At 49.7% G+C, this 10,293-nt stretch overlaps 1 long non-coding RNA gene across 1 annotated transcript; it reads right to left on the reverse strand.

Annotated features, from left to right (window-relative positions):
• Nucleotides 1-1,352: 1,352 nt before the first annotated feature.
• On the reverse strand, nt 1,353-9,101 carry LOC132381764 (uncharacterized). The gene is made up of 3 exons (XR_009508114.1): nt 8,948-9,101; nt 3,532-3,593; nt 1,353-1,426 (listed from the first exon to the last, which is right to left on the reverse strand). It is a non-coding gene; the product is annotated as an uncharacterized LOC132381764 (long non-coding RNA).
• Nucleotides 9,102-10,293: the final 1,192 nt, after the last annotated feature.

Consider the following 10,293-nt stretch of genomic DNA (forward strand, 5'->3'; position numbering starts at 1 on the left):
ATATCTCTCTACACCATCCGATCACACACTCCCAGTGCAGGGACAACACAGGTTCAATATAGAGTGAATATCCCTCTACACCATCCGATCACACACTCCCAGTGCAGGGACAACACAGGTTCAATATAGAGTGAATCTCCCTCTACACCATCCGATCACACACTCCCAGTGCAGGGACAACACAGGTTCAATATAGAGTGAATCTCCCTCTACACCATCCGATCACACACTCCCAGTGCAGGGTCAACACAGGTTCAATATAGAGTGAATCTCCCTCTACACTATCAGATCTCACACTCCCAGCGCAGGGCTGCACAGGTTCAATATAGAGTGAATCTCCCCCTACACCATCCGATCACACACTCCCAGTGCAGGGACAACACAGGTTCAATATAGAGTGAATATCTCTCTACACCATCCGATCACACACTCCCAGAGCAGGGACAACACAGGTACAATATAGAGTGAATCTCCCTCTACACCATCCGATCACACACTCCCAGTGCAGGGACAACACACGTTCAATATAGAGTGAATCTTCTCTACACCATCCGATCACACACTCCCAGTGCGGGACAACACATATTCAATATAGACTGAATCTCCCTCTACACCATCCGATCACACACTCCCAGTGCAGGGACAACACAGGTTCAATATAGAGTGAATCTCCCTCTACATCATCCGATCACACACTCCCAGTGCAGGGACAACACAGGTTCAATATAGAGTGAATCTCCCTCTACATCATCCGATCACACACTCCCAGTGCAGGGACAACACAGGTTCAATATAGAGTGAATCTCTCTCTACACTATCCGATCTCACACTCCCAGCGCAGGGCTGCACAGGTTCAATATAGAGTGAATCTCCCCCTACACCATCCGATCACACACTCCCAGTGCAGGGACAACACAGGTTCAATATAGAGTGAATATCTCTCTACACCATCCGATCACACACTCCCAGTGCAGGGACAACACAGGTTCAATACAGAGTGAATCTCCCTCTACACTATCTGATCACGCACTCCCAGCGCAGGGCAGCACAGGTTCAATATAGAGTGAATCTCCCTATGGGTTATCCCAATCACTTACTCCTAGTGCAAGATAGTGTTTATAATATCAACTATCTCTCTAAGCTGGATGAAGTTCCATTTAAGGTTGAATTTGTGCCAGTTTGATGTGACTAGTCATGCACCATGTCTAATGATGCGAGGTATATTTAGCCTAAAGTGCCAAAACTGACAGACAATGCCTGCACCAATTGGGAGGCGTATTTCCCTACCTTGCATTGATAATCAGATGCCTGGTATTCAAAGCCACAAAAGAGCGTTCAGACCTACCCCAGCGAATAACACCAGGTATCGAAGGACCGGGACCACAAGAGGCGAGTCCGAGAGCGAAGGAGCCACCATGCTGCCTCTCTGAAATTGGAGAAAACAGCAAAGCATCTCTTAAGCAGATTGTATTAACGTTTTAAGGGAAGAATTAGAAAACATCTGCATCTCTGAGGCACTTTTATAACCTTAATGAACTTCAAAGCTACTTTTGGTGACGTAGAGTCAGACAGCTTGGCAACAGGCCCTTCTGCCCAACTGGTCCAGCTGACCACAGCACCTCCCTGCTCGTACCAGTTATAAAGCCCTCCAAACCCTTCCCCTCCATCTACCTATCTCCGAAGTGTTACACTCGTACCTATCTCAAGCACTTCTTCCTGCACCTTGTTCTGCGTGCTCACTGTCTCAGATCTCTACTAAATCTCCTCACACTAGTTTTGGACTCCCCATCCCGGGGAAAAGACTATCAGCGCCGATCTGATCCACACCACTAATGTTTTTATTGTCTTTTCTCAGGTCACCTCTCATTCTCCTGCACGCCTGCACTCCAGGGAATAAAGATCCAAAGTTGTGTGATAGTACAAGGCACTGTGGAGATACAAGTAGCCAATACATGCCCAGTAAGATCCTAGAAACTGTCTTCATCCCATCCCATATTTGGCCCAGGGCATTGTGGAGAAGAATTGTTTTGTTCTTATTTGCAATAGTGTGATGGATGAAGGTTAAACAATCCCAAAAGGAGGTTAAAAATGCATTCCAAGTGACAACATGGGCTTTCTCAAGGATTCACTTGCCAGTATCTGCCATTCATTGGAGTTCGTCCCAAGTAGTGTGACCACTCAAGTTGAATACGATGCTCTCGGAAGCAGTTGTCCTCAAGTGGCTGCAGAGGCTGATCCGGGATTAACAAATTCAAGCAGAGCGTGGGCTCATGACGAGGGGGCTTCCAGACCCCGCAATCTAGACCCCTTCGCCGCTTGTTGATTACCAGTCTGATCCAGACTCAGTCTGGGATGCTATGGTGGACTCCCTTAACGGAGAATGCCAGTGCATGACTTTGTTTAACATGGGAGGCTGATGCAAGGGCAGCCACCACAGGGTCCTTTCCAGACCTGGTCAGGGTCCAGTGGCATGGAATGCAAGATGACTGAGGCACCTTCACAGTCATTGTGATGGGTCAAAATGTTCCACCAGCTCTGCTGTTGAAGTATGGTTGGTTAACCTCTCCCTTGACCTTACTGCCATGGGTGACCCTGGCAGGAGCAAATCTCCACACTGTGTCACTCTCAGGATCTCTGGAACTCACAAGGTGACAATCCTTGGAGAAGTCTGTCCCAAGTGTTGGGTCAATGATAGGCAGTGCCAAACAGTGCCCCATCTGCTTCACCTGCTCTGGGCCATTATGGATGAGTGATCAACGTTAGTCCTGCTGAGGGAGGTCCTCAGTGGAACTTTGGAGGAACTGTGACAGCTTTGGGTCAACTCAGGACTCACTAGCTACCAGATAGACTGTCCTCCACTAATGGGAAGACGAGTTTCTGATACAGAGTCTATTCAGCCCCTCATAATCATCCCAAATCCCATTCTAAGTCAGCATCTGCTCCTGTTCCGATCCCAGTATTGACCTTTAGTCCTGATCCTCAGATTCTATTCCTGTACGAATGTCAGGATTTACCTCTTTTCTGACTCCCTGGGTCAAAGTCTACATTTCAGCCTGATCTCAATCACTGGACCACACCTGGTTCTAGTGCCCAGGATACCCTTGATTTTCATTCCCCCCTCCCCAGGTCCAGCACTGGCCTGACCACCAGGTCAAGCCTTGTTTGGATCCACCAGGAACTCCAGGGTTCATTCTCACATAGGGTCCACCCTGGTCCACTTGATTAGTCAGAGCATCAAATATTGGGAGAGAAGGCAGGAGACTGGGGTTGAAAGGGATGGTGATCAGCCAGAGCAGACTCAATGGGACAAACGGCCTAATTCTGCTTCTGTACCTTATGCTCTACATCTTCGCAGGGTTCACCTTCACTGGAGCCCCTTACCCCTCCCTCCCTCACTCTCTGTGTCCACCCTGACTGGATTCCCATGGTCTACACCTAGTCCGACTCATGCGCCATTGTCGTATCTCAGGGTGGCATTTGGTGGCGGTGACAGGCCAGCTCACAGTTCAAAGCAGACCGGGGGCTACTCACATCCCAAGGACTGTCCAGTTCAGGCCAGAACGGGAAACCTTGAAGGTCAAAGTGCATCTGATCTGTAAGTAAACAGAAAAACATGAGGATCAGTCACTCAGTAGATCACTCGCCCTCCAGATGTCTTCACCTTTCCTCAACAAAATGAGAGGTCTCTCATGTTGGCAAATGCATCTCAGGGGGTCAAAACAGACTGATTTTGCTAGGCACGTTCATTACCATTTTAATTAGTTCAGCTCAACATTGTGTGCCAAAGGATTTGCTCCCATACTGAAGCGTCTCAGCTCTCAACATCGACTGTTGCCTGACTTGCTGAGTTCCTTCAGTGTGTTGCTCGAGAAATGGCACCAGGTATTTTTCCAGAGTTGAGTGAAGGAGTCTCTGGGTCTACAACTCTCTCGGGGCCTGTGGCCAGAGTGATGGAAAACCCCAAGTACTTCTCTCAACAGATTGCCAGGAGGGAAGAGGGGACTCATTTCAATATCTTGTCTGGAGTGTGGGAGAGCAAATTAGACTGTGTAGCACTGGGGGGGTTGTCCCCGCTTACTCCTGGACATTCTAGAGCAGGGCTTCCCAAGCTTTTTTATGTCATTAAGCAAAGGGTCCATGGACCCCAGGTTGGGATCTATGTTCTAGAGCTATAGAGTCATACAGAACAGAGACAGGCCCTTCACCCTTCCCTCACCAGGGCCTCTGTAGCTCCTTCTGTAACTAGATCTCAATTTCATTATCAGGAGACCACGGTCAATGCAGATCAATAATCTCCTTGCTGACAATCAACACAGGTGTGCTTCAAGGATGTACACCCAGCTGTAACAACAACCTTCCACCATGTCAACAAGACCAAGTAATTGATTGAGGACTTCTGGAAGGGGAAGTCAGAGAAACCAGTCTTCTTTGAGTGGACAGTGATCAGTTTCAAACTCCTGGGCCTCGGCATCTCACGGGATTGAAGCAATTGTGAAGGAGACACAGCGATAGCTCTTCTTCATGAAGAGTTTGAGGAGCTTTGGTTATGTCATCAAGTTTCTACAGATGTGTGGTGGAGAAGAGTCTGACAGGTTGCACCATCGTCTGGTGGGGAAGCTCCGATGCACGGGAGCACAAGAGGCTGCAGACGGTTGTAGATTCAGACACGGCACAACCCTCCTCACCATCTTCAAGAGGCAGTGCCTCAAGCGGGCAGCCTCCATCATTGAGGACCCTCACCATCTGGTACCATCCTCTTCTCATAACGACCATCAGAGGAGGCTTGAAGACCCACTCTCAGCATTTTAGGAAGACCTTCTGCCATCAGATTTCTGAATGGACATTGTGGTAACAGCAAAAAGACCGCTCGTCAACTTGACGGCCAAAAGAGCAGCTTTATCTGGGACGGCAAATGGTATTTACAATACAGAGACTTCCAGGTACCTCGTGCGGCCTGGGTGGAGGAACTATATACGATGCACACTGGAAGTAGAAAGAGCGATAGTAAAGACCCCGCCAACCCGGATCCCGCCTCTTGCTGCCAACAGCTCCCCGATTAGTATTAACTTACTTTTAATAATACTCACATTACAACACTTCTCCCCCTTTAAAATCCAACATTCCCCAAATATAGAAGAACTGGGAAATAAAAACAGTGGTATCATTAGCAACAGGTTGCCAACACAAAAACACCAAAAAAACATGGCAAATTCAACATTCAATCTAACAACAAAAGAAACTATCCAATCAAAGATTCAGTCAGTCAGGAGGTTTGTGAGGGCGCTGCGATCTACACACTACCCCCGGTAACCCAGCAGGCACCGCTGGTGAGGATGTTTTGGGTGGATCTACTGTTGGGGACGTGAGGGGGGTCTGTGTGTCCGTGTGAGAATGTCCATCCTCTTCAAGGGACTCTGCCCCCTCTGCCAGTGTCTCTCCCTCTGGCAAAGTCACTGGTGGACATGCTTCCCCAGTAGTCCGTCTCACCATTGGAAACTCCATGGAACTGTCTACCTCTGAGCCGGAATCATGACGCAGGAGCACATGGTCCTGATGTCTGTGGAAAACACGCCCATAGCTTAACAACATAGGAGACTGGACCACTCTGCTTAAGAATAACCCCAGGTAGCCATTGCTGATTGTTTCTCACATAGACACGGTTCTAACTGTCTGTCTCGCGCATGTTGATCATGTCCCTCCTTCTGCTTTTCCTGCTTTCTCTCCACTTTTGCCTTCATGTCCGGGCGCAGCAGGTTCAATCTTGGCTTAGGCCTACGCCCCATCAGCACGTCTGCTGGACTGCGTGCAGTCGTAGTCTGTGGCGTGAGGTGGTATTTAAACAGGAAATGTGAAAGCTGGGCACTAAGAGAGTCCCCTGTCATCCGCTTCAGGCCTTCCTTCACTGTCTGAACTGCCCGCTCAGCCAAACCATTTGAGGCTGGGTGGAAAGGGGCCGTCCGAATGTGACGAATGCCATTCTGCTGCATGAACTCAGCGAACAGCCCACTGGTGAATGTCGGGCCAGAGTGTCAGGCAACCCGTGGACTGCAAACACTTGCCTGAGTTTGTCTATGGTTGAGGGGGCTGTGATGTTGCTCATGATGTGAGCTTCGATCCATTTGGAATGCACATCTACCGTTACAAGAAACATCTGCCCCATAAAGGGGCCAGCAAAGTCCAAATATAGCCTAGACCAGGGGTAGACTGGCCACTCCCATGGGTGCAAAGGAGCTGGCGGTGGCATGTTCTGATTGGTCTGACATTGTGTGCATGATTTTACCTTGTTCTCCAGATCCTGATCCATTCTTGGCCACCAGACGTAGGATCTTGCAAGGCTTTTCATTCGAGACACCCCGGGTGAGCCTCATGAATTTCCTCCACAATCTGTGAACGGCCAGGGGGAGGCACGATGACCCTCACCCCCCAGAAAATGCAACCATCCTGCAGACTCAGTTTGGTCTTGTGTTTGGCATAAGGTCTCAGTTCCTCTCCTTCACAACTCTGGGCCAACCTTGTAAAAGAGAAGTCTTGACTTGAGACAGGACTGGGTCCCTCTCTGTCCATTGCACAATCTGGGTCGCCTTTACAGGTGTCTCTGACAGCCTCTCCAATGAAAACACAGTCTCTGGAGGCACATCTGGAGTAACAGGCATCTCAGGTAAAGGGAGTCGACTCAGCACATCAGCGTTTGCATTATCCCCACCCGCTCTGTACACGATAGTATACAGGTAGGCTGACAATGTGAGAGCCCAACGCTGTATCCTGGCTGAGGCTAGCGGTGGGATGCGTCTGGTCTGCCTAAAAAGCTCATCAGTGGTTTATGGTCTGTATAAATTGTGAATGCACGTCCATAGACGTACTGATGAAAACGTTTGACCACAAAAACAATGGCCAGACTTTCTTTGTCTAGCTGTGAATATCCCTTCTCAGCAGCCATCAGGGTACGTGAAGCAAAACCAATAGGCTTCTCTGAACGGTCCTCCATTATGTGTGAGAGAACTGCCCTGACTCCATAGGGTGAAGCGTCGCACGAAATGGTGATCTCCTTGCCGGGGTCATAGTGAATGAGCAGCTTCGCTGAGTGGAGAAGTTCTTTCACTTTCTTGAAGGCTTCCTCCTGCTCTTCACCCCACCGCCACTTAGTGTCATTGTGAAGCAGCTTATACAGTGGGGCCAAAACCTTTGAGAGATCCGGAAGAAACTTGCCATAATAATTCACCATGCCCAAAAATGATCTGAGTTCAGTGACGTTCTTGGGGCTTGGGGCCTCCTTGATAGCTCTCACTTTGTCCTCCACTGGGCAAAGTCCCTCAGCTGTAATCTCGTGTCCCAGGTAGGTCACACTCGGAGCCAGGAACACACATTTTCCACGTTTCAACCACAGCCCTGCATCTGAGAGTCTCTTCAGCACCTGTTCTAAGTTAGCCAGATGCTCCCCCTCCGTGGCTCCCGTGATCAAAATACCATCAAGATACACTGCTACGTGCGGAATCCCCTGCAGCAAAGAGTCCATTGTCCTTTGGAAAATGGCGGGGCTAGACACCACTCCAAACACCAGGCGACTGTATTTGAATAATCCCTTGTGCGTATGGATGGTGACGTACTCCTTTGAATCCTCGTCGAGCAGCAGCTGTTGGTAGGCATGGCTCATGTCCAGCTTTGTGAACAGCTTACCCCCAGACAGGGTCGCAAACAGGTCATCCACCCGTGGCAATGGGTACTCCTCCAGCTTAGAGACCTGATTCACCATAAGCTTGTAGTCCCCACATATCCTCACCGTTTTATCCACCTTCAAAACTGGAACAATGGGAGCCGCCCACCTTGAAAACTGGACAGGCTCAGTGATGCCCAGCCCCTGTAAATGGTCCAGCTCCACCTCGACTTTGTCTTTCACGGCATAGGGCACCGACCTGGGCTTAAAAAAACGTGGTGTGGCCTCAGGGTCGACATGGAGTTTCACAGTCACACCCCTCAGTGTGCCCAGCTCGTCCCTGAAAACGAAACTATACCGCTGCAGAATGCCCTCCGTCGTGCGTGCATACTTAACTTCATGCCAGTTGAGCCGGATTTTGTGAAGCCAATCGTGGACCAAAAGACTGGTCCACTGTCCTTAACTATCACCAGCCTGGCTTCAGCCTTCTGACCCTCGGCTGTAATATTCACATATAACACCCCTAAGTGAGGTATGGGCTGCCCCGTATAGGTCTTGAGTTGGAGCTTAGATGATCTGATGGGAGGCAGGTTGGATCCCCATGTCCTCCTGTAGGTCTCTTCACTAATGACCGATGCTGTAGCCCCTGAATCAATGTCGAACTTAATGTGCAGCGGTACAGTGACGTTTTCAGGGACGAGCGGGGCACACTGAGGGGCGTGACTGTGAAACTCCATGTCGACCCTGAGGCCACACCACGTTTTTTTAAGCCCAGGTCAGTGCCCTATGCCGTGAAAGACAAAGTCGAGGTGGAGCTGGACCATTTACAGGGGCTGGGCATCACTGAGCCCATCCAGTTTTCAAGGTTTTAATGTCCTTTCCCTTGCCAGTGACTGTGGCATAATATGGTTCAGGTGGTCCCTCATCGAACACACCGACCGCGCCAAACGTCGCCATCCGAACACGCGGCTCCTCGTCCGCTCACAGCTCCGGATCGAAAACGGGGTCGACCCGTCCGCAAAACCAGTTTACCTCATCGTCAAAAATCTGTGGTAACTTCTACTTTACAAAAAGACCACTCGACAACTTGATGGCCAAAGCATTTCTATCTGGGATGGCAAATAATATTTACAATACAGAGGCTTCCAGGTACCTCGTGCGGCCTGGGTGGAGGAACTATGTACAATGCACACTGGGAGTATAGAGAGCAGAAGTAAAGACCCCGCCAACCCGGATCCCGCCTCTTGCTGCCAACAGCTTCCCGATTAGTATTAAATTACTTTCAATAATACTCACATTACAACAGTCTTGAAGCTATGAACACTATCTCATTATTTGGCTTTCGACCCACTTAAATATTTTGTAGCATAATAATGTTCTGTCTCGCACTGTACTGCTGCAGCAAAACAACACATTTCATGAAAGAAGTCAGCGATAAGAAACCTGATGGTGATCGTGGTTCTGAGGCGTTGTCCGTCGACACTAATCCTGGTTCCCACATTCAGCCTCTACCCTTCTCTGCTTTGCCTATTTAAGTGTCTGTAGAAGTGTCCTTTGATTGTATCTGTCCCCACTAGACAGTTGAGAGAGTGAGAAAGCAGAGTGAGAGAGCAGAGAGAGTGAGAGAGCTGAGAGAGTGAGAGAGCAGAGAGAGTGAGAGAGCAGAGAGAGTGAGAGAGCTGAGAGAGTGAGAGAGCTGAGAGAGTGAGAGAGCAGAGAGAGTGAGAGAGCAGAGAGAGAGAGCAGAGAGAGTGAGAGAGCTGAGAGAGTGAGAGAGCAGAGAGAGTGAGAGAGCTGAGAGAGTGAGAGAGCAGAGAGAGTGAGAGAGCAGAGAGAGAGAGCAGAGAGAGTGAGAGAGCTGAGAGAGTGAGAGAGCAGAGAGAGTGAGAGAGCAGAGAGAGTGAGAGAGCTGAGAGAGTGAGAGAGCAGAGAGTGAGAGAGCAGAGAGAGTGAGACAGCTGAGAGAGTGAGAGAGCAGAGAGAGTGAGAGAGCTGAGAGAGTGAGAGAGCAGAGAGAGTGAGAGAGCTGAGAGAGTGAGAGAGCTGAGAGAGTGAGAGAGCAGAGAGAGTGAGAGAGCAGAGAGAGAGAGAGCAGAGAGAGTGAGAGAGCAGAGAGAGTGAGACAGCTAAGAGAGTGAGAGAGCAGAGAGAGTGAGAGAGCAGAGAGTGAGAGAGCAGAGAGAGTGAGACAGCTGAGAAAGTGAGAGAGCAGAGAGAGTGAGAGAGCTGAGAGAGTGAGAGAGCAGAGAGAGTGAGAGAGCTGAGAGAGTGAGAGAGCAGAGAGAGTGAGAGAGCTGAGAGAGTGAGAGAGCTGAGAGAGTGAGAGAGCTGAGAGAGTGAGAGAGCAGAGAGTGAGAGAGCAGAGAGAGTGAGACAGCTGAGAAAGTGAGAGAGCAGAGAGAGTGAGAGAGCAGAGAGAGTGAGACAGCTGAGAGAGTGAGAGAGCAGAGAGAGTGAGAGAGCAGAGAGAGTGAGAGAGCAGAGAGAGTGAGAGAGCTGAGAGAGTGAGAGAGCAGAGAGAGTGAGAGAGCTGAGAGAGTGAGAGAGCAGAGAGAGTGAGAGAGCAGAGAGAGAGAGCAGAGAGAGTGAGAGAGCAGAGAGAGTGAGAGAGCTGAGAGAGTGAGACAGCTGAGAGAGTGAGA

Source organism: Hypanus sabinus, chromosome 26, assembly GCF_030144855.1.
Source record: "Hypanus sabinus isolate sHypSab1 chromosome 26, sHypSab1.hap1, whole genome shotgun sequence".
Lineage (NCBI taxonomy): Eukaryota > Metazoa > Chordata > Chondrichthyes > Myliobatiformes > Dasyatidae > Hypanus > Hypanus sabinus.